Raw genomic sequence first — 25,534 nt, 5'->3', positions numbered from 1 at the left:
CTGCTTTGCTTCGAGAGGCCATGCTGAAGTACTTACGCTGCATCCGATTGGGTGGTTGGAATTATTTTTGTTTAGCGCTAATATAAAAATGAACCACATGGCAGGCTGGGATCTAATGGTCCAGTTTGATGACGACTTTGTTCGCCACTTGTACATACTTTGATTTTAGGGGTTTGGAAAGTGAAATTTGGGATATCGGTTGTTGTATCCTGCTGGATGCTTAAGTGTGACAGAGACTACGTTCAGAGGAAAAAAAAAAAAAAAAAGATAACCTTCCGCCTTTGGTTTCACTCAAACTTTATTGTCTCAACAGAAAATTTCATTTCACAGCCAGAAAAGGAATAAATGCAGTGCATGAAACACATCCTCTTTGGATACAATCCAACTAAGAAAAGGATCTGATGCGTTGTGCAAGATGAAGCAGCTTGTAGCCTGAGCAGAGATTAAGTAAGAACAGATGTTATTAGAGGAAACGATCCCCAGGCTCCGGGCATGTATACGTATTATCGTACTCTTTATGCCCTGTCCTCTTCTCCTGTCTGCTGTCACCGTCGCCGCTGACTTTATGGGAAACCCAGTCTGATCCCTCTGAGCTCGCTGACAATCAATAACCCTGGTCAAATGATACCAAGGGGGTAGATTCATCTCATCACCCTTTAGCTGGATACTTTAGCTACATTTGGTACAGCAACGAATCTCCCATCTCGAGGCAGATGCAATAATGTTGCGGTAAAAACGTCAGTCAAACAGCACTGAATGTGAGGGAGGAGGGGGAAGGGTTGTGGACAGGTAGTGAGTTGTGTGTGTGTGTGTGTGTGTGGTTTTGCGGTTGGAGGGGGCAATTTATTGAAGGAAATGTATCTATATTCTGTGAAGCCGAGATCTCCATCGCGGTGATAATTCGCGGTTGTTAAAGTGACACAGTGTTGGTAGGCTGGCTGAGGCGAGGAATGTGGGGGCCAGACCTGACAATTAGAGCTCTGTATATCACACACTCTCAAAGGAGGGATGGAAGAGAGAGGGCAGGAGAGGTCAGGACACACACAGGCACAAATGCACACTCAGGGACAAATTTAACACACACTCGCAAAGGCATGCATGCACGGCGGTGGACATACTGTAAATACAAGCGTGCAGGCACTTCGGAGTAAGAGGTCAGAACATACCGTGCTGTGCAGACATATACAAAGCAGATAACACATGGCTCACATTTGCAAAAACAGAGGAAACAACAGAACAACAAAACACTTGTCAGGTAAGTGCATAATAGAGGTTAATTTAATTTCCTCTCGCTGCTCATTTTTAAGTCATGAGTTAAATGTGACTGATAGCAAAAAACCTTCACATGCACATTGGTGCATTGTGCATTTGTATCGAGCCCATCTGAATCGTGTTTTACATCATTAACCATCACTTTCTCTGACACTGCCTCAGAGTAATGTGATCTAATTGGACAACAGAGGAGCACTGCACTGTACAGTACATAATAAACAATTCAAGATTCCCTTACAGGTAAAAATCTATGTCCATCCTCAATACACTCACAAAAACATGCACATGCTTAATACATTTATTTTCCCATTGCCCTTTTGGGTGCATCATCAGACAACCCGGGCTGAGGCGTAAAAACAAGAGTCGATATGTGTCTGCGATATGAAGGTGAATAATTGTTGAAATTAATGACCTGTGGGTATTAACTGCAGCCATCTGATGGACCTCTGAGGCTAATTCTGCAACTGAACCTATCTGGTATCGGTACCATCACTCACACTCTCAAAACAGCACATTAACAGAGTCCGTAATTACACTTGCGTTGCTCTATTCGTAATATGTATCCGCGTGTGTGTTTGCCCTTGTGGATTGTGTGGCTCTAAACTTCTCCATGGATGTGTGTGATTCCGGTGTGTTGTTTTCCGCTCACGTCTGGCCCCGACTCCTCTGTGACACACACACACACAAGCCTGTCCAAAGTGTCTGAACTTATTCCATGTAAGATAGCTGGAGCCATTAGCTTCCTGTGACCTTTTACCACTCTTTCTCTGCCGTCACATTCACATTCCGCTTCGTCTGAGTGTGTGTGTGTGTGTGTGTGTGCACGCATGTGTGTGCTTGAGAACAAATCAAATCCATGCACCAAATGGTGCCGCAAAAATAACCATAGCCACTCGTGGATATGTGTAGGTATCTAGCGTATGTGTGCAGTTAGCTAAATTCTGTTGTAAGCACATAACCAGACGCGCACACACACACACACACACACACACGCAGGCATGTATTTGCAATAGATTTTACTTTTCTTTTATTTGCTGTAATTGGAAAATAATTCAGGCAACGTCAGGAGGAATCAATAAAGAATTAATGAAAGGAGAGGGGAGTCATTAAAGGCAATAAAGAGGGAGAGGTTATGATGAAGATGGCATCATGGAGACACAGAGGAGACAAGCGCTGCTGCTGCTGCATGTGTGTGTGAGAGATAAAGAGGGAGTGTGTGGAGAGATGTTTGCCGTGTCGCAGAATAGACTGCAGTTTTTCAGTGTTTTGCTGTAAAAAGCAATAAAAGCTGAATTAAACACACACACATATTGTTCATTTTCTTCCTTAAAAGTGCAGCAAAAAAGCAACATGGAGCAGCTGAGGGCGAAAAAAGGAGCTGTTCTGGCGCAAAGTTTGGTTTGACAGGAGCAAATGACACTTTTTGGTGTTTCTAGCATAATTTCAATAGCGCATCCATTAATTCATATAATGTCCATAAGACACCTTTTTATTATTATATCCTTTAATAAAAAGGCCATCTGATTCTACCATTTCAACAGCCGGTGTCACAGTCAATCATTCAAAAGGGTAATTATATGACACCGCTACACTAAAATACCTGCAGTCCCTTAATAGGATCTGAGCCATCGAGATCCAACCTTAAGCCTCCATCCCAGCCCCTACCACTCATCTGAGTGCTGTAAAGCTGCCAGAGGAAACAATACTGCCTCTCTCCTCACCGCTGAGGTTAATGGCAAATGGGGCTATGGCTGCCGGTGATATTGTTGGATAAATGATTATTGATTAGGTAAAGGTTGAGCTAATCATTAGGCTTCATCCATTTTACGGACTCTCTCCGTGACCTTTCTGCCTGGCCCCCTTGGATCACCAGGATTTCTCCATACGATGATTTGATCGCTTCGCAGATGGGCACAGGGGAGGAAGGAAAAGAGGGGGAGGAAAAAGGGGAGGAAAAGCAAAGGCAGATTATTAGTGAAGGGGAGCTGTGAAGGAGCAGTGGAGGAGATGAGGACATGAGTGTGCTGAATGCATATGTGTGTGAATATGATGCTGGTGCAGATGAAGTCAACCTTAAATACTCCACCTGTGCAGCAGACGTGCAGCATTTTGTTTTCTTTGCACTTTATTAGGAAATTATTTTTTTTTTCATTTACGAAACACGGATTTTGGATTTGACTTGCATCAATAAAAACGTTTAAATTAGGCAGTACTCCTTTGAAGCACTTAATTCCAATATTCCTGAATATATGTGTGCAGATGGTGGGTTTAGGGTTTGGAAAAGTGCTGGCATTACATTTTTTTTTATTATATATGTGTAGGCGAACATTAAAATCTTCTCAGCAATTACAGGAATAGTTTCATATTCCTCAAACACTTTTTTTTCAAATTATTTGAGCAGACAGATGAATAATTTTACAATCTATTGGTAATCAGGGGTAATCAGGGGTTAAAATCATGGTGTTACTGATATGCTTTATGTAATTGATTTCCTGATCTGATCTGTTTTGTTGTTTCACAGTCAAAATAAGAAAATAAAAGCTTTTCAATTGTTATTATTATGAAGGTGGGTTAAATCTAGAATGATTTCATTAATGTGGGTTTCACTGGTATGCTTTTGCATCCCATACTACAAATGAGTGTCTAAATACTGTTAAAAAAAAATAAAAAAGCTTAAGTTCAAAATCTCATGTATCACTATTCAAAAGCCATTATTAATAATCCAAGTCAAAATTCCAGTTCAAACATGCAGTTTAATCTGTCCCTGCAGTTGTTCAATAGCAGCATTCTTGAGTTACAGTGTTTTATATTGAGCTGAGTGTATAAGCTAAGCATTAAATACACAAATGGCAGAGTGAAAACACCCAATATGAAACATCCGCTCTGAAACCTTGACATGGTGACAAGGAAATGCCTTGCTCCTAACAGCTCTATTTATTGAATTGTTGCGAATATTCCTGGCAGCAGGACTTTAACCAAACCCAGACTGGAGCTCACATCTGCACCCAATCAGTGCAGGAGAAAACCCCTCTGTTCCTTCTCCATTCCATTTACTCACCAAGCCCTGCACTGGGAAGCAGAATGTTTATTTGAAGTAATACTTTACTCTGAACTACTGGATGGCAATACGTTAGCATTTTCATTGCTGCGTGCAGAATCTGTTCTGGAAAATAATGAAGAACATGATTTTTTTCTCTCTTTTTTTTGCTACAATAACCGGAAACTGTTGTTAGTATGAAAGTAAAACACATACGTACTGCCACTTTTTCCCCCACTTTGCATGTGTGTGTGTGTCATTCACCTGACTCAATATGACCTGAAGGTGGTCTGAAACCCGACAGGCTGTGCTTTTTTGTGATGCCAGCAGGGACTACATATTTGTTCTATATTTTACTGTCTTTTTTACAATTTATTTAAGGAATCATCTTCATAAATCTGTGATTCATGATGCCTTTATAGTAACAAAAAGCTGGAGCAGTTTCTGAAAACCCTGACAACATTTCTGCACACAAGGGAAATGAAGGACAATGATTGCTGTAAAATACAAACTCACACACTTTCATAACGCCTTTCAAATCATCATTTTTATTGACTTTTTTCCAGTTAATTAAACACTACAGGACACAGCAAAATTTGATCCACTTATGTCGCTGCACAATTAAGTTTGTTGCCTGTACAACCTAACAAACTCCCCCACGTCTTTGACAGACAGGCCTGATGTCCAGCTCGGGAGTGAGCACAGTCCTTTGCAAGCAGAACTTCACAGCGATGGAAGCAATCAGTAGTCAGTAATGCAGAGTTAGAAATTGTACTATAACACAAACCCATGCTCGCATGCTTGAAGGTACAGCACAGTACAATTATGTACATACAGATGATGCACGAAGGTTACTCACACAGTGAAAAACATGCACGCAAGCACCTTAAATAAACATCTGCACCACCAGCGTGCACGAAAAATAATAATCAATAATCATCAATCATCATCGATCATCATCATCATCAATCAATAATCGATTGATGATCAGGAATTGGGAAAAGGAGTTACACATACCCGGTGACATTTTAAATAAATCAGTAGAAAACAATGGAATTAAAAACAGCAATTTCTCTGTTCCTCTTCTAATTTCTGTTCATGTTTTCTGTCCTACATTTACACTTTGTCCCTCTTCTCTGCTGTTTTTCCTTTTTCTGTTCACAAATTTGCATCTTCTGTCTTTGCCTCAAAAAGCTCCAGTCATCGCTGTCAGAGTGTGACAACGCAGTCGCTGTTATTATTGGTGTCTGATGCAGTAGATGAGTTCGAAGCAGAAACAAACTCTGCTGAGTTAGCATTAGATCACTAAAATGTTTTGCAATTATTTCATTAGAACCCTGCATTTATGTAAGATTCTTAAAAGTCTGGACTTAACTAAACAATACATGAGGTTAATAATAAAATAGGAATTCTTGCAAGCAAACATTAGCATTAGCTGTGTAGAAGCTAGAGGTAAAAATCAAGGGCAAAATCCTCCGCCAGACACTGGGGGGGGGGGGGTATCTTGGACTTTTGGCAACTCAGGGCAGCATAAAGGCTGTTTTATTACAGGCTGTTCCTCTGTATAAACCTGGAATCTGTGTGGAACAGCTGACCTGTGTGGATGTGCAGCAGAACACAGAACATTAATTCCCGTCAGATCCTCACCAAAGCTACGGCTGCTGCGCTACGTGTGTCAATGCATACACCACCCTCTCAATTTAAAGAGGGACTTATCGTTTCAGCTGCTGTGTGATGCTGCAGGAGTTTCATGAACTCAAAGGAAGAAATGTGACACTCAGCCAGCTGTGCACAACAAACACAACAACGGTACTGATGTTTCTGTGAAATCCCAGATCCATTCAGTGACACCTGAACCACATTAATGGAAGATTCAGATTTCAGTAGCTCATGTTACAGATATGATACTACAGAAAAGTAAAATATGCAAAATACATGAAAGTTTGTGACCAATCTGTGCTGAACATTTAACATTAACATGTGATTAAGAGGGTACAAGAATTTATTTATTTATTTATTTATTTATTTATTTTTTCCACTTCAAACACTGCTCTCAACTTAGTTTGCATTTGTATCAGTATCATTCATAACCTCTGGGAAAAAAAAAAAAAAAAAAACAAGATTAATCTTGAGTTTTTAAAACTTCTGATTCTTTTTAGTTCCTTTAACTTCAGTCACAGGGCCTTGAGGCAACATAGTAAAGAAGTGGAACTTCATTAGTCCTCAAGTGTACTGTCTTAGCAGTGACTGGCTTTGCAGCTGGAACCTTATAGAACCAAGACACAGAACGACTTTGTAGATAAACTCTTTCCTATTTTCAGACTGTAGAACTATTGGATGGATTACTGTGATTTGGCATTATCATTGTTATTTGAGAAGTACTTTCCAAAACCAACGATACAAAATAATTTAAAAAGAAAAATAACTGCAATATCTATTGTTATCTGCACCAGATATCAATATCCACAGATCAGGTGATTCATTCTCATGAGTTTGGTGAGTCTCATACTTTTAATACAGTGTCACGTCAGAGTTTTTTAGTTGTCCAGAGGAATATCTCTCCATCTATTGGATGCATTGACACAACATTTTGTGAAGACATTGACGATTTCCAAATGATGACTTTTAGTGACTTTGATGGCTTTTCTTCTATTGCCATTATGAGGTTGAAACATGTGGCTCTGGGTGAAATATCCCAACAAATATTGGATGTTCCTCTTGGTTTGGTGATTACCTGACTGTTCCTATAGAACCATAATCACGTCAGATTTCCAACTTTCTCCTTGACCAAATACCTGCAAAGCTGTCATTCCCACCAGCCTCTGCTGTACTAATTAGTGCTATTAAGTGTTAGCATGCTAGCACATTAAACAAAGACTAAGAATCGAGTAAACATTATACCGACTAATCATCATCATGTTAGCATTGTCGCTGAGCATGTAGCATTAGCATTTACTTGGATAAAAGTCAAATGGAATATAATTCTAAGGTCACAAAATGACTCTAATAAAGTTACATTTCATTTGCTTGTGTTTTAGATTGATTGCCCTCCTCTAAGCAGCTTAGCTGGCACAGTACACATACAGAGACTTTCAGATGAATCCAAGACAAAGCGATGTGATCTCATACTATATTGGTTTATTTCTCTACAGCCTACTTTGTAGATGTAAGCCAATTCATCTGCACTTCTTATCACATGGCCCTCTCTTTGCCAAGAGAAGAAATCCTTCACATTCTACTCACCGTCTGAATATCACCACTCTCTCCTTCCCTCGTCCTCTGTCCTGTATTCCTTTCTCTCCCTCTTTTTCCCCTTCCTTTCTTCACCTCTTCTACCCCTGCCGTCTTTCATTTAAATATTTCATCCAGTTGTCTCGCGGCTTCTGCGGCTTGCCAAGTGTCATCTAGATCCTAGGGCCTGACACTAAAGTGGAGCATGGAAGTCATTTTTAGAGGCGCGTGTGTGAGAAAGAGAGAGACAGAAAGAGAAAAGGAAAGGGGTGGGATGAGACGGAGAAGCAGCTCGGCTGGGGTCTGAGACATCGGGTGGTGATAAGAAGTGAAAAGGTGGAGAAGACATGGGAGTGATAACTAATGTACTTCCTGTGTACTTCCTCTTCTCCCCTGTCAACCCCTCCCGCTGCCAACATCCCCTCTCTCCTTCAGCATAAAAGATATAACTGATGTGTGATGCATTGTGTGTGTGTGTGTGTGTGTGTGTGTGTGTGTGTGTGTGTGTGTGTGTGTGAATCTGGGGTGATCTGACGTGTGATGTAAAGGAGTTGTGCGTGAATGTGAGACGTACATTTATGTGTCTGTCGGACAAACTTATGGCTGATGTGGAGAGAGGTGTATGTGTGTGTGTGTGTGTGTGTATGTGTGTGTGTGTGTGTGAGACTAACTGATGGGTGATGTGGAAGTGGAGTAGTAAGGGATGACATGGACAGATAGGAGAACGAGGCAGGAGAGATGAGTGAAATTTCTACTTAGTAAAGAGTGATGGTTTCACTCCATTTAACACTTGAGTGTGTTTCTTTGCACCTGTGTGTGTGTGTATGTGTGTGTGTGTGTGTGTGTGTGTGTGTGTGTGTGTGTGTGTGCATATGGTCTCATACCCGGGTAGGTTGTTGGTTTCCAGTTGTGGTCAATGCCCTGGATCATAATGAATGATCTTGCAAATCTGCACACGAACCTGCAAAGCAAAGAAGAAGCCGAGAGTGAGAGATGAGATTGTGACCACGAGGCACCAATCTGTGTCGCTCTTTCCTCCTCACAGTAACACCGACTCTTGTTGTAGTTTAGATCTTAGCTGTGAAAACACGACGACAAACACGGTTTGCCTTTTAGCACATTTCTCCCTGCGTTGTCAGGTAGCTCTGCCCCCCCCGACATGAACCGCCTCCTCCGACAACCACATAAACCATGCTACAATACATTAGGAACGGTAAAATCACATTGTCCCTACATCCTTATTTCCTGCGGAGAGGATCGCCTCATCCCAAGTGTAAATGTAAGTCATGCTTCTGTCGTTACTGCGTAGGTTGACGGGCTGAGCTTGCTGTGTTTTATAAATAGAGTCAAGATAGAGAAAGGTTTCACAGCATAATTATGAAATGGGTGGCAATGGTGTTTACTTAGTCACAGGTATTAATACAGTGTGTATGGATATGACCACTATTACTGCCACGTTTTTTTCACATGCTCTTAAAGTCTGTCACATGGAGCTGTGACTGCTGTCTTTTTGCTTTGTAAAATTATTGATCTGCATTTAAAAAAAAAAAAAGAAATTAAATGGCATTCATGCAGCGACAAATAGACCCTCATCCTGAGCAATTATCAATATTTTGCACACTTTCTTCTTTCTATTACTAGATGCAACATATATAACAATTGATTTATATATATATATTAGCTGGAACACAGATAATAAATTTAAAAAAAAGATTGATTTTGGTGCCATCCAGATCACAAAAACATTGTATGTCGACACATGCAGCATGTCGTAAAAAGAGCAGAAGTGGTCACCGTGAGGTTTCTCTTTGGCAGCTGGGGCAGAACCTGATCCACACCTCTCTATGTGCCATTAGAACTCAGTTTAATCTGTGGTTACAGTGCTCCTGTTCTCTGTCCTTCTCTGTGTAGGATACTTATGAGCACCGTATTTCTGTTCCTACTACTGTCAGCTTGAGTTCTTGTCACAAGTTGTTGATAAAAAGAAACAAAAAAAAAAAAAAAAAAAAAAAAAAAACAGTCAGTGTTGCTCCCAGTGAGGAAATTCAGCATGTCCGGCACCGCCATCACCGCCAACAGTGTGAGAGGGTAGTGTGTAATTCAGAGATTCAAATTCTCAAATTGACCCTGTCAACACCAGATGAAGGGCATACCATTGTTTCTGACAGAAAATAAAGAGTTCCATTCAAACCAGCTATTGGTTTGGTTTCACTGCATGTCAGAACACCCTGAAGAAGGTATATGCACTGGTCTATTTTTATAATGCATTAGCCCAGCGGTTCCCAAGGGTCAGGATCCAGGCAAGAGGTCATCAAATGAATCCAGGGGTCGTGACATGTTTACTTAAACAGGAAATAAGAAAAATAAAAAATATATATGAATCTATGATTTTTTTTGTACTTTTCTCTAACCTTTGATTTTTTTTTTTTCCGCAAATACATTGTTTTAGCTCTTCGTGCCTCGATAAAGTTTTCAAATGAGGCGATCTAATAATCTGACATGCACACTCTCATCATCCGTTTTGTTGACTGAAAAACACTGACCGCAACCAACCAGACACAGGTTTTATGTTAACAGCTGTTCCAGTCATTTAAAACTCAGATCGCACGCTCATGACGACATGAGGGTCAGTTTGCAAATTCACTGAAAAACACACAGGTATGGTGTCACACACAGGCCAAATGTAAGTGCTCACGGAGTAATACAAGGAAGAGTAGCTTAAAAGTAGTGCTTAAGTTGGTTAAGACAGACACACACAGTTATCTTAATGTTTTTCACTTTTCACTCCCTCCCCCCCCCCACCCCCCTCTCTCTCTCTCTCTCTCACTCTCTCTCTCTCACACACACACACACACACACACACACACACACACACACACTGTGTGTATGGTGTTTCTGTTCCGCTTGCCAGGCTGCTCACTGACCCCCCACGTGTGTGTTTGACCTTTCAACTCTGCTCTTCCTCCTCAGGAGAAAGGCTCTGCTCTCTCATGCACCTTTATATGTCCAAATACACACATACACACACGCGCACACACAAACACACACATACACACGCTAATCCTTCCTTTGAGTGTGTGGATTGGCCTTGCAGGGCCGACTCCGGTCAGGCTTGTGCTCATCCACAGTAACAGATAAAAGGCTATATCACTTCCTCAATCCCTAAAACCACAAGTGAGGGCTGCTGGACACACCACCACACACACACACACACACATACATACACACACACACACACATATACACACACACCAGGCACTGAGCTCCTGAGTCCCCAGCTTAGCACTTGATCCTCTCTCTGGGAGGTTGACACTTCAGAGGGAAAGCCTCCACAAACTCCTTTTGGACAACACACACACACACACACACACACACACACACACACACACACACACACACAAACACACAGTAAGACCCTTCATGGAACATACAGTAGAATGAGAGCCCAAAACCTTGGAGGCCTGTTCATGGTGATCTGCTGGTCAGCATCTGTTTAATGTCAAGGACGCTGCTTCATATTTCCACGGCCATCAGTCATCACTTGCACCGATGAGAATCTCATCGTTTGAGGTGCAGGGGACACAACGAGAAAATCGCGCCAGTAAACACTCCTCTGTGTCACTAAATATCCTAAAGCTAGGACCGCTCGCTCTGCACAGAAGGGGAGAATCATCTGAGCATATTGACCTCTCCACTGGCCTCCCCCGAGGTAAGGCAGATTGTCGGCCGATCCAGCCCAGCACTGAAACCCTAATTCAGACAGACGTGGAGCAGACATGGCTCCGTGTGGATGTCAAGTCAGCTAGCATCTTTGCGGGGCCCAGGGGCACCTGACCGCCAGTTTGTAAGGGAGACACTGTGGCCTCTGCACCCCAGGGTGCCCGCGTTTAACACTGTGTCCTATCTACTGTTCATGCAGCGGCGTGCATAAGCATGGATGCTGTTTCAACACAAGGTCAGTGTGAGTTCATGTTCGGAGGGAGGAAGCATGCACACACACACACACACACAGAGAGAGAGAGAGAGAGATACACATGGTTTAAGTCCCTTCATGAAAAATCTTATATTGATGGACAGATGTTTCTCATTTCAATACTGTAACTCCTGCTCAGCCCTGTTTCCTAATATAAATCTGACTGAATTCCACAAATTTTGGTGATGGGTGACAAATTAAAGGAAGGTGTCTTAGTGAGGTGTTGGACCATCAACAGCTTCAGCGCCCTTTGTCATACATTCTCAAAGTCTCTGGAACTCTATCAGAGGGATGAAGTGAATTCTTCCTAAAGATTCCCTCACTTTGTGTTTTAATGATGGTGGAGGAGAACTGTCTAACACTTTTGTCTAACACACATATGAAGCATCTGTATGTACATCTTCTCTCTTCTATTTTAATTTTTTGTGACCACCTGTATGTTTTGGAGCAAAGTTTTCAAAGTCTGACACAACTGAAAAGACTGCTCCTTTAGGCAAATTGTGATTTGTGATTCTCCTTTACTTTGTTTTTGAACAAGTCAATGCGTCTTTCAGAACAGCCTTTTCAATATTAAATCAAAACCACCATCTTTCCTAAACCTTCATCAAGTTCTTTGAGTCGCCGAAACAAAACCGTAACAATATGTGTGTGTGTGTGTGTGTGTGTGTGTGTGTGTTTGCAGATACTTTTAATACATATTTTAGTAAATATTTGTTCATTATGGATTATGATGACAAACTAAACCCTAACCCTAAACTCTTGTAAAGACCCACAAACACTCAAACCTAAACCTCACACATTACGTCCCTTGTGTCACATCAGGGCCTCTCATAAGTGGGACAGCGTCAGCAGACAAATGTGTGTGTGCTCATCTTCTCCTTGCTTCCTCTGCTTCACTTCAGCTCTCTACCACCATTAAATTAATCTGTCTCTCTTTCCATTTAGCAGGTATCTTCTACACGGTGGCGTTGGAGTGGAAGTGGGTGGAGGAGGGAGACTTTGGCATAACAGCGGGGAGAATGTCACAGTAAGATAAACACACGTGAGCATCTGAAGTGGCTTTGGGCTCGGCTCTGGCTGATGTGAGTATCGGCGCATGATTTGTATCCACAGAAGCTGTCAGTGTGGAGTGGCTCCTATACACTTGCTATACGTCCTGTAACAAACAGCATTTGACTCCTCAGTGTTCCTGTAACCCAGTGCTGTTTGTATATAGCCAGCAATACCATCTTAGCAAGTTAGGAGAGTTAATATAGCTGTGTTCATGTTTCACCTGATCCATCACGACCATTCAAAAAGAAAGCCTCTTTCAGCACTGAATCATCACCATACATTTACATGACATGACTCTGTTGCCTGACCCTGCTGTTTTGTAAAGCTTTCTAAATGTAAGCTTTTTTTTCTTCCTCTGACTCTGCCAATGTCCTGTGTCCATGCACGTCATGCACGTATACACTATAGCCAGGAGGAAAGGGGAACAGACAGACTGTTGCCAGTACGATGCATTAGACAGGCGAGGTAACGTTAAGTATTAGATGTAATAAAGACAAATGTGGCCTCTGCTCTTGGTTTGGGTTCAGGTCTCAAATTTGGCAGTACGAGGGGTTCAGGTGGGTTAAATCGAAATGGAAAACTATGGAGCATTGCAACTTGAATTCTGTTTTTATTGCTGAAGACGTTGGATCTATTGGATATAATAACAATGTACTCAATAAGAGTATTTGCTGTGATCTCAGAATGAGTGCTCAGACAGTAAGACTAAGACTATACAACTCATCACATACGGACAATTGGTTAGGACCCCTTGCCATCACTTATTAAGACACTAAAACATGAGGCCAAGAAAGTGTAACTGGACGTTGCTCACTGGACGCAGTGTATTTATTATTGCTGTTATTGTCACTGATCATTGTAAAATGACACGAAAGGTGTACCCAGTGGCTTACCCAGTGTGTGTGTGTGTGTGTGTGTGTGTGTGTGTACACAGTGTGTGTGTATGTGTGTGTACACATGCACAGGCGCACACACACACACACACACACACACACACAAATATACAGACAAATTAGTTAGAACTGTTAGCTGTAAACAACCACTACAGCTTACAGCCCTACTAGTTAAACTTTGACCCACTGTACTTCCTGTGGTTGAGCACACACACAGTTTTCCTGTTTCACAAAGTATGCAGTGACAGAGATTTCCTTAGAAGAGGGGCCACAAACTAAGACCTGGACCCAGCCTTGTTTGGAAGGTGCAGTGCTTACTAGTTCATTTAAGTTAGTGCAAGCAAAAAAAACACCACACTACAGGTACATACTGCCTCCAGGAAACAGCCTTGTCCTCGCACTGTTAGTCCAACACTGACAAAGTCTCTCACCCTCTCCTTCCTACTCAGCTTTTATATGTTACCTGAAAAATTGCCAGCAATCAAAATAGAAGCATACAACGGTACACAGGGTTAAAAAGGGTGTGACAAAGTTCTGCTTGCTTTGGGAAATGACTGTGGTGGTGACTGACGCTTTCTCCGCTCTGGGCTTGCCATAGCTTTATGAGCTCACTGCTTAGATTGTTCAGCACTGCAGACCCAAAAACTTGACTCAACCTGACTCAGTTTGGCTGCTGCTCATGCCATCTCTCCCCCCTACCAAAAAGAGCACTCGGAGCTTCGGGTCCACCAGATTTGTTAATGTACCAGACAGGAAATGTAGTTCTTGCTGGCTTGTTAGCCTGTGAATACTATCTTTGAGTGTCTGCAGAGTTTGATGCCAGTTGCTACTGAAGTTTGGTTAAAAGTTAAGACAACTTTTACAGCCTATTATTGTTAAGAATTGTTATGCATATTGATTCAAAAACGTATCATCCCCCCTTTCTTATTTCTGCTGTGGTCTTGATAAAACATGTATACGAGATAGTGGACTTTTATCTGGCATAAAAATAATACACACCTATGTAGCATCAACCTAGCAAAACCTAGTACATAAACCCCCCCAAAACTTGGAAATTTGATATATGTAGAGGTCCTGACCTGGGTATACTGGAGCAACATAACACCACTTTCTTTGCCAGAATGAATAGTTGTTTTAGTTTTACAACACAGTCCACCCGGATTGGATGCTCAAATAATTGGCAGCAAAATGTTCTCATTCAATGTTTAAAAATGAATATAGTGATGATTAACTGATATTACAATAACATCTTTAAAAGATTCCTCAAAAAAAGGTCCAGGACGGGCACACGATTATGACTCTCTCAGAGGGTTCTTTTTTATCAGAAGAGAGGCGCTGGTATGAGCCAAAAAGTGCATTTCTCTTTTCTAAAGAATCTTTCTTGTGAATTAAAATCTAAAAATACAATCACTCAAATGTGTGTGAGATTAGTAAAACAGTAAAAAGAAAAAAGAAAAGAAAAGCTCAGAAATAAGAACCAAATGTATTTCATAAAAGAGGTTTACCTATTTAATTTATTCTTCAGGGTTTTGAATACAGATTCATTATGAATCATTATCATCATTCCTGTTATTTTGCTATTTTCTGGTGGCCTGAGTGACTTCAAATTGCAATGAATCTGAACCCCAGCTTTGAACTCTTATCTGTGGGTCTGCTTCATAAAAAAACCCAGTATTAAGAAAAGCTGGTATAAGCATGCATACAATCACTGTGGGAGACAGGGGTCATGTCCCCTCCAAAATATGAAATATGGAAATATGCTCCCCCAGTTTTTGAAACTAGCACACACATTATCAGATCCTCCAAAAGCTGAAAGTAAGGTATCTGTAGGTGTACATGTCAGCCAGCAACACTGAACACATCAGATATGTGCACAGCTCAGGAGTGAATGACAACATTTTTGATCGCTCTCTATTCTCTGCAGGCCATGCACACATCTCTGAAACATCAGTTGGTCACTCGCATGGTTAGAAGTAAAACACAGCCTGCTAAAGTTGCACTGTCACTGATGCACATGTTGGATCACATCTGGAATAGTGTTTTTCAGTGAAACAGGATGGAGAATGGAAGATGCTCCGACCTTTACGCAGACACGTCTTTTGAAGAAGTCTCTGAATGTTGGGCCTGTAGTTGACTTGTTGTTTGTGACCTGAGCAGGTTATATATGTATATATGAGTGCAATGCCCAGTGAATCAGTGTATGAAACACCGTATTTATAGAGAGGGGATTGTGAAGTTCAATGTTGTTACACTATCAATGCAATATCAAGGCAGAATTATTCTGCCTGCAGGTTAATATGTTTTAAAGCCAGAGATGCAGATCAGACTCCACCATCCCGTACTCACCCTTGCGTCACTTCTGATTTTATTTTTAAATACTCCTCTTCACTCCTTCACTGCATTCCTTTATTGCATCACCTCATTTTCTCTTTTAATTTGTTTGTAATGAAGCTCTCTCTCTCTCTCTCTCTCTCTCTCTCTCTCTCTCTCTCTCCCTCTCTCTTTCTACTACTGTCCTTACCATCCTTATGTTAAACATAATAAATAAAAGCAGCCCATTCCAATTTAACAGGCTGATTAATGCAACAGATACGTCACAGCATGAAGTGGACCATGTCTCCATCTCTCTCTGAGTGTGTCATTATTGGGTTATGGCAGAATATGCTTGGATCAAATCTGTGTTTCATGTGTTTCAGTTTCATGGCCTACACATTTCAGTTGCAATTGCACAGAATGACCACTAGTTCGGTTTTTGTCCTTATGCTGATGATCTACTCATTTACTGCCATGCTATACATCCTGTAAAAGACAAAAGACTAAGCTTGATTTAGTTTAATTCTCTGTGCCATAGAGTTCCATTGTTGTCCAAAAAAACTCTTCAGAACTCCTCAGTGAGGTAAACCGCTGCTCTTTATCACAACTTCCTTTATAACAATATAACAGGTAGCTGTCTTTTATCATAATATAGTCCCATATACACCATCCTGGCATCCTTAACACTCATTCAGCTTCATTAATCCATGACTGATGTTGGCCTCCAATAAATCCAAAAACTACTTGTGTTTGAGTAAAATTTGGTGAAAAAATAAATAAATAAATAAATAAAAATTATATATATACACACACAGCAGTCCTATGAGCATTTCTTAGCTATTTTTCAAACAAAACTAAACTACATTTTTGATCCTTTAAAATCAGATTGACATTTTAACTAGGAGCTAATTGGTTAGGGGCTGAAAAGTTAGCAGAAAGGGAAGGAAAGTATTCAGAGGTGGACTAAAATGTTGTGGGTTTGTTCTAGTCATTGGATTTATTTACAACAGGAAAAACAGCATTTGCAACTTTATCCTTCAATTTATTGTTGTTATTATTATCATTTTGTGATGTCTGATCAAGTGAATTTACTTCCCATTTAAGAGCTTAATGGACCTGAATGACAGAAATTGAACAGTGCTGCGTCTGAATGTAGAATGTTTCTTGGTAGAGTCACGCCATCGGAGACTGTGAAAGGTAAAAAAGTGGGATAACTGTATTCTTGCAACACACTGCTTCAAGTAAATTAGATAAAGAAAAACAGGTAACCAGTCTTTTTTTATTTAAAGAGAAACTCCCTCGGGCTCTCCAAGGAGCCCTGGTGGTCCCAGAACCTGACTTTGAGAAACCGCTATTTTCGAGCAGTGTAACCAATGAAGTACAGTAATGGAGTGTAGTGGCCTGAAGTGTAGCTATGAAGTCTTCCCTAATGACTCTAGCACATGTGTGTCTGGCTTTCAGCCCTCTCATTAACGTCACTGGACACTGTATACTCTGTGTGTGTGTGTGTGTGTGTGTGTGTGTGTGTGTGTGTGTGTGTGTGTGTGTAAGACTCTGCTGTTTGCCAATATAGCAAGGCTTAGAGTGCTCTGGTGATCTCATCTCCGCTTAAGTCTGCTCACCCTGTGGCTCTGTGTGTGTACGTGTGTTTACGTGCACACACACCTACACAACTTACGGTGTACTACATGTAGACGAGTATACTTCATGCACAGGTGAGGGATGTCTTTCACTCTCCGGCAACTGGAAGGATGCAATATGTGTCACCTCTTTTTTTCATCATTTCTCACTCAGGAGTAAATGTTTAGTAAATGTTTCTATTTAATTTTTGTTTCAGTTACAGATGTTGCAGCTCTGGTTTATGAATAAGCAAAATGTGTGTGTGTGTGTGTGTGTGTGTGTGTGTGTGTGTGTGTGTGGTAAACAGGGTGGTTTGCTCTGTGGAAGAAGGAATTTCCCCCAGCAGTCCCCATCAGTAATAGTGCCTGTAATGAGCTGCAGCTGTCAGCCTGGTTTCCGCACACACATGCACACAAAACACACACATGTACACAGTAAGGAGGAAGCAGTGACTCACTCAGCAGTGTGCCGTCACACTGTATGCTGATAAACAGTGTAACTCATCAGACTTGCATCAGACACTAGACACAAACATTTCCTCAGAAATACCTACTCCTTCTAAAAATATCTGAGTCTGTGAATTTGCTTCTCAGTTTACGACTTACTGTATGACTAAAACACCGCATTTGTGCTTATGACTTAAAGATACAGAGACAAGACAGAGTGGAACGAACTGAAAGATTATCTTCATCGGACTTTAGCAGTTCATAGAGATTGTGTGTGTTTAAAAAAAAAAAAAACATATTTCTGAGTATTTAGGTATCAAAGTCTGTTTCTTTTGTTTTTCTTTAAAGATTATTTTTCATGCCTCATGCTACATTCAGGGACATATATGTACATCGGAAATCCAAACTAATCATCCTACAAGATAACCCTCGGCCTCGTTAGCTTGTGAGTCATGGAAGGAGGAGCAGTGGGTTGTGTGCAGATATCAGCAAAACTGGGCATGGTTACGGTTTAATTTACTAACTCCTCCCTCGTCCTCCACCTCCTCATCTAAAAACGTGTATGAAGGGAGCTAAAGGTGCTCGCTTTGATGGCCATTTCACTGCATCTGACTGTGATGTTCAGTTTGGGGTCATGGGAACCCTTGGCAAAAACCGGAAGCAGCTGAAAAAAAGAGAACGTTTGCTACGTTGTTTTATCAGCTTTATCCTTAATGACTTGTGCTAATTTTTTAATATATGCTTATAAACATGATTTTGAACTGCTCACATGTTTCAGACGCAGGAGAAAAATGGCAAATTACTTCTGTTTGTGTCTCCCACCCCTCAGCTGTAAAACATGGTTAAACAGACTAAAATTTCACATGATCTTCATCTGTGATCGGTGATGACGGATACTTCTGCAGCACTGACCCTCCTAGATAATGCATGCATATATCATTAATACATAAATGTATTTTTTGTAATAACAATGCTTCATTTCAGAGCTTCATTCACCTTCACCAAATGTGCAAGCCCGGTTTGGGTCAAAAGGAAGGGTTAGGACTTCAATAATATTCTACATATTGGGTTTGAATTTCAATGACAAAAATGTCTTTTATTTTGTAATTTTGTTGTTGTGACTATAGTTGAGACTAATCATGAACCACCATGTGTCTTTTCTTTATGTGATCAAGTTGTTCCTTTGTACCCAAGGGTGTTGAGAATCATTTCATTTCTGTTTTTGTCACATTTTAGCCACAATATTAGCAGATATACCGGTTTATCATAGCATATTAACCACTTAATTGCAAATCTGTCTTATTGGTAATAGAATCCACATAAATCTATAGCTATAGCAGATTCAGGCTATGCTAATGAAGCCTCAGTCAGGACTACTGGCCCTCCCTCCAAGGTTCTGGCCACTGACCTACCAGGCTTCCCAACAAGTCATTCAATTAATTTGACTTTTTCCCTTAAAACAAAGCTCACAACCAATAACCCACAAAATGTAGAGAAAAATAATAGAAGCCGCACCTCATACCAGCCCAGCTGAGCCGCAACTTGGTGTTTTGACTGGCCGGGGCCTCGGTGACCTCTGCCAATTTTTTATCTCATTTCACTCTAACTTTGTAGATCAGACTTTAATTTTGAAGCGTGGACCACGGGACAGTGATGAATAGGCTACATCAAGCAGGGCTTAAATTACCCCTCTCCCTGGTGGCAACACTGACCGCAAGGAGAGGTAGGTGTGTGTGTGTGCGTGTGTGTGTGTGTGTGTGTGTGTGTGTGTGTGTGTGTGTGTGTGTGCGTGTGCATGCATGTGTGCGTGTATGTCTGAGTTGGGCTGTGTGTGTGTGTGTGTGTGTGTGTGTGTGTGTATGTGTGTGTGTGGTGTGTGTGTGTGTGGTGACCTAGTAACAACAGACAGAGAAAGAAAGAGGGCTGGTCAGCACTTGCCCTCTCAACCCTGCTAGCTCCGCAGCACACCCAACAAGGCAGTGGGGGGCAGGGGTTGGGGGGGGGCACAGGGGGGAGAAAGAGAGAGAGAGAGAGAGAGAGAGAGAGAGAGAGAGAGAGAGAGAGAGAGAGAGAGAGAGAAAGAGAGAGCATCCACTCAATCTTTTTCAGCTTCTCTTGTCAATGCCTTGTCTTGTTTTTGGTGGAAGTTTGTAACTTTTAAGGTTATTTGAGGAGAGTCTAACCCTGGCCTCCTTTTCCTCTCTCTCTCTCTCTCTCTCCATGCAAATAGGTGCCTGTTCTTTTTTTTTTCTTTTTGAGCAAATACCACCACCAGCGCACTGTGTTAGGGAGTTAGGGAAGATGAGTTTTGGAGGTCATTCAGATATCGACGAAACCTTAACACTACCTAATAAAACAGTCTGTCTCAAATTGAGGTGGGAAAGGCAGGAGGTTTGGCCAACAGCCACAGGCGCGGCCTAAGGCTGAGAGGAAGAAAATCAAAAACAGGGTGACAAAAAGCAGACTTCTGGGCAGAAAAAAAAAACAACTTATAAAACTAAAGGGAGATTAAAGGTGGCTCGTGGACTTCTTCCAGCCTGTCCATATTAATACAGATTTTTTTTTTTTTACCTTTTTTTTCCAATAACACATAGCTACTTATAGGCTACAAGCATTTCTTTTGACACATGACAAACTTTTTAAATACGTAGTAATACTTGTTTGTAGTATTTTTTTTTTCCTCACAGAATTTATAGCAAAATGTTTTAGGAGTTTGTATTTTTTTAAGTGTTTTGGGGGAAATAGTTCTGGACCTACTGTCTGAGTAGGCGACATGATTTTTTCAAGAGGAATATCATTGAAGCAAACTTCCACTGAAACTTCCACATCAGAGCTAATTTGGTCGTTATCAGCCTCCATATACTTATCAGTCATTGTCCCACTTCTTGTCCTGAAATGTTCGGTCATGCTGAGGACGGATGAAGGGATTCAGGGGCTGTGCCATAGTTTAGGGTTTAGGAGACATACAGCATGTCATACGATTTCTGTCTATCTCTCTCTCTCTCTCTTTTTTTTTTTTTTTTTTTTTTTTTTTCATTTTGCTGCGTTTTTTTTCCAAGCTGCTCTGCGGACTGTCCCTCCCTCTGGCTCTTTATCCAGTCTACTAGAAACCAGTGTGCCGTGAAGCCGGTGCACCCCGCCGCCTCTCCACGCCAACGTGATCATCGTGGAAGAAGAAGAAAAGGGAAGAGAAAAAAGAGTGAATCACGGATGGTGTAGAGTGGTGGAGCTCGGAGATAAATCACAGCAGTTGTGCTCTAAACCTCCCCCTGTTTCTACTGAACCGAACGGGTGTATTTGCGTTTTGAGAAGTGGCAGAAATTCACTAAAGTCCAATCAGGATTGTGACAAAGCCCCTGCAGCCAAGGGAATACAGAGCATGGAACTTTAAAACTCGCATTTACTGGTACTATTATTGGGAAGAAATTGTATGAGTGGAACCTAAAATGATGTTTTTCTTAAGATGCATGCATGTGATAAAGGTGCATTTTGCAGGTCACTAAAATCATCTTAAAGAAAGAAAGCAAGAAAAAAAAACATTGAATTGTCTTGTGAACACGCTCGTTATGTCCGTGGGTAGATGAGGTCTCTGTGTAACTTGAATCAATTACAAATACAAAATAACAGCAATGCTATAGGACATGATCGAATTTGGACTCACTCACTCCAGCGTGAGCACCAAGACCGTGCCATCTGTGCGTCCGTGGAGAGGCTTTTGGAGCACCGACTTGTGCGTAAAGACAGCAGCGGCAGGAGACAGAGGCAAGATCCCGATTCCCTCACCACCACCCCCTCACCACACACGCACGCCAGCACACACACACACACACACACACACACACACACACACACACACACACGCACACACACACACACCACCGGGGATACTGACGGAACACCGGCATAAATTACTGACCTTTATGCGTAAAACAGAGGTTTCACTTTCACACACAGATGGCATTGGCTTCGGTTTAAGCCTACAGGAGTCTGAACGTGTGTGTGTGTGTGTGTGTGTGTGTGTGTGTGTGTGCGCGCGCGCGCGCGCGCGCGCTCATAGTGATTCTCCGTTTCTCTCTTAAATTGATGGTTGAATCAACATTACAATTGTTCATGATTAACTTCATCACGTGTGTACCAATTTCCCACAGCTCTTTAAAATAGAGCTCAAAACACTCAAGTATATGAGTCATCCACGCGGTTGTCACAATATTCCTGCGCGAGTCTGCCTTTATGGAGTCCGCGTCCTATAATTGCGCGGAACTCTAATGTGTCACCGCAGATTAATTTCGCAGTGCGAAACATATTGTCTTTAGACAGAAGAACTAAATCTGCTCATATCATCATTGAAACCTGAGTATCACAGTTGCGAGAATCCAAAGGCGAGAGTTCAGTCAACTTAGTTTTAATGTGTGAGAACATGAAAACGCACCAGACACAGACGCAGCCATATATGTGATATGTGTCCTACAGGCCTGCTGGCACCAATGAACAATGTCTGAATTTAATGCGTTATTTATTCTTGTGTGGTACAAGCAGGTCATCAAATTAAATAATGGTGAATTGCTATTACAGTCTATTTATTTTACTACATCGATATCACCATTGCCCTGCTGGAAAAAAAAAAAGAAAAAAAATCAGGAAACGCACCCCTGCACTGTGCGGAAAAAAAAAATCTGGTCAAAAACATAAAGTTTTGTTCTCTTCCGCAATAATCTGAAAGTTTTTTTTTCCCATGAGAGAATAATTCAGCGGGGTTTCCAGACACACACACACAAAAAAAACCCCTGCATAATCTGACCCATAATAATATCTCAAGAAACTACAAACTTCGATTCCAGAATGTTCCATGAGTTCAGGTAATATTAGCAGTTTCTATGAAATGGCGCACGTCTCCGCCTGCTATGAAACTATTAAATGAACTTTTTGTTACACAGATCAGTGTTTCTTCTTAGTGATTTAAGATCAGTACATCAGCTAAAGTCATCACAACATTTAAATGTTTTGGAAAGTTTATGTAAACGTTTGAATATCGTGAAGCAGCGATGAATGAGCAGCGTGCCTGTTACTCTGTGTTTCTCTCTCTCTCTCTCTCTCTCTCTCTCTCTCTCTCACACACACACACACACACACACACACACACACACACACACACACACACACACACTTCTGATCTCCTAATCATACGTAATTTTTGGGGAAAAACTGACCTTATTTTAAATAATTGGAATCATTAGGTTAAAACAAATATTCTCACTTTGCCTCTATAGTAGTAAAATGTAGTTGGAGAAATGATGATGGGAGTAAAAACCGTATAAATAAAGCACGCTGTTTAACTAGATTGCACTGACAAAAAAAAGCCATTTCCTTGCTTTGTATTAGCCTGCGTTATATATGACATTCATGCTGCTGTTTTCAGGGTCTCTCTGGCAGTTTTGGCGTCGTGATTTTATTTCACACATTGATGGCTGAAAAGGATACAACACCTAAACTTCTGCAGCTACCACAGGACTAAATGTATCATCAGGTGCAAGTTAAAAGCGCATATTGAATGCACTCTCAGCGCGCACATCTGGCACACACCGCACTCTTACGTCTTCCTACCTTAACCCAGTTCACCGTCAGACTGGTATAATACTTCAGGACCTAAATCCGCCGTGCTTTTCTAAGACTGTCTAACGCTTTGAGGTGTAGGAGTATACGACTTTAAAGCGGGAAAGAATTATTTTAATACATTTTAGTTGTGTATTCATGCGTTTGGCAACTGTATAAATCAAAGCTTCTCTCTTTCTGTCTCCCTCCCTCCCTCCTTCCCTCTCTCCCTCTCAGACATAGTCCTATAAGGTAAGCGTAGTGGGTCATGTCAGCACGTCTACATCCACATTAGAGAATACAGTGTGCCAGGTTAAGAACATTTACAGCACAGATGACCAAGTTTAATTTCCAAACAGGAGGAGACATAGCCGAATGTCTCTCCAGGTGTGCTCGGCCTACACAAAAGAAAAATCTAAGAATCATAAGCCTAAAATAGTTCAAATTCATTAATTTGATAAGAAAATGCAATAAAATAAAACAAGCACTTTAGGTCACGTTTGACTGAGTTTAGACTTTAAGCATATTAAATGACACCCACTTTCTTTCATTTTGACTTTATGTACACAAGTTTGGGAAGCGACCTCGTCGATTTCAGGTGATTAATAAGATGAAAATGTTTTTAAATTTGCTGCTGACCACAAGACAGACTTGACGTCTTAACAGGTAAACATCCGGGTTATTAAGCAGACATCTTTCATGTTCCCTTTTCTCAGAAACATAGTTATAGAGCAAGAATATTTAAATTTTGTATTTATTTATTTATTTAGTTCATGCAAAGCACGTCCTCAAAATGTTAAAATATTTTATGCTGAAGAAGTACAAGTGCTTCCATATTTCAAAATTCAGCGACTTGGTGGAACTTGTTTTTTTTTTTCTGTTGTTGTAGATAATTGAGAAGGATATTAAAATGCTGCGAGAATCAAAAAAGACTTGGACTCCTGTTCGGGAATGGAAATGCCAAACAAACACGCAGCGCGCTGGATGACGGGCCGCTCACAAAGTGGACTGTGTCAATCAGACGGCGAGGAGAGCTCTCCATCGCCCGTGAGCGCGCGCGCGATGCGTGTGCTTGCGCGTGTGAATGAGTGTTATGTTTGAGTGTACACTGTGGGGTGGGAGGGGGTATTGTAGTATCGCAAGGAATGTGCGCACGGCAGCTGCGTGTGTGTGTGTGTGTGTGTGTGTGTGTGTGTGTGTGTGTGTGACACTGATGGATGCGCCAATGGAAAGACGGACAGATGCTTGGGCGGATCTAACGGCATGCAGTGGTGGAGCGGCGCACATAGTCGCGGCGAGATTAGGGCGAAAACATCCTCGATCGGCGGAGAGTCACCAATCAGCAATCCATTCCACCGAGCCCGGAGAACGGAGGAGGAACGGACAGACTCACCGGTTTACCCGAGGAGCGACACGGAGAGAAAGGCTGAGGAGATCTGATTCCCTCGGCGGATCCGACGAAGAAAGCTGTTTCTCCAGCTATTGACAAGCGTGAGAGACGAGGCGCAGCAGCACCACATCTGGCGCAAAGGAAGACAGGAGAAAGACAGCCTTTGGCAACTCACCCTTATTGCCCTCCCTTGTTCTTCCATTCTCTTCTTTAAGAATCCTTTATCCTTTGTTTTCACCACGGTGGAGCCACGCGTTCCGCCCTGAGGATTGCCTGAAAAATACAGGAGAATATTTTTATCCACTTCACCAACTCAGTTGAATCCAAAAAAAAACTTTTATCCCTCGCTGTAAGGTGAAACACTACGAGAAAAGGAGCAACGAAATCTCCAGATAATATTTGAAAAACCCTAGGTCTACACGAGGAAGGATTTTGAGCTTACCTGTAAAGAAAAAAGTACTTTATTCCATTCAGTGCCAGTAAAAGGGGCAGCGCTTGGTGAGGGTTTTGCGCCTCTCCGGTCACTTGAGGCGCCGGAAGGAGAGCGGAGCGCAGTGTTGGGAGACACGTCTGATTCGCTGCGTGGCTGATTTAAATAGCTCCTATCAGGCCACGCAAAGAAAAAAGGGAGAAAAGTACCATCAGCGGCCAACAAAGTGTTTGGCAGTAGGCGCTAGAGCTCGGCTGATCCGTGCGCTCCAGCCAGCCTGCATGCAT

General features: G+C 41.6%; 1 long non-coding RNA gene across 1 annotated transcript; it reads right to left on the bottom strand.

Annotated features, from left to right (window-relative positions):
• Positions 1–3,180: 3,180 nt before the first annotated feature.
• LOC143322854 (uncharacterized) lies at positions 3,181–25,396 on the bottom strand. Its single transcript, XR_013077359.1, has 3 exons — positions 25,260–25,396; positions 24,993–25,090; positions 3,181–8,501 (listed from the first exon to the last, which is right to left on the bottom strand). It is a non-coding gene; the product is annotated as an uncharacterized LOC143322854 (long non-coding RNA).
• Positions 25,397–25,534: the final 138 nt, after the last annotated feature.

This window comes from Chaetodon auriga, chromosome 1, assembly GCF_051107435.1.
Source record: "Chaetodon auriga isolate fChaAug3 chromosome 1, fChaAug3.hap1, whole genome shotgun sequence".
Lineage (NCBI taxonomy): Eukaryota > Metazoa > Chordata > Actinopteri > Chaetodontiformes > Chaetodontidae > Chaetodon > Chaetodon auriga.
This window is presented reverse-complemented; position numbering and strand designations above follow the sequence as displayed.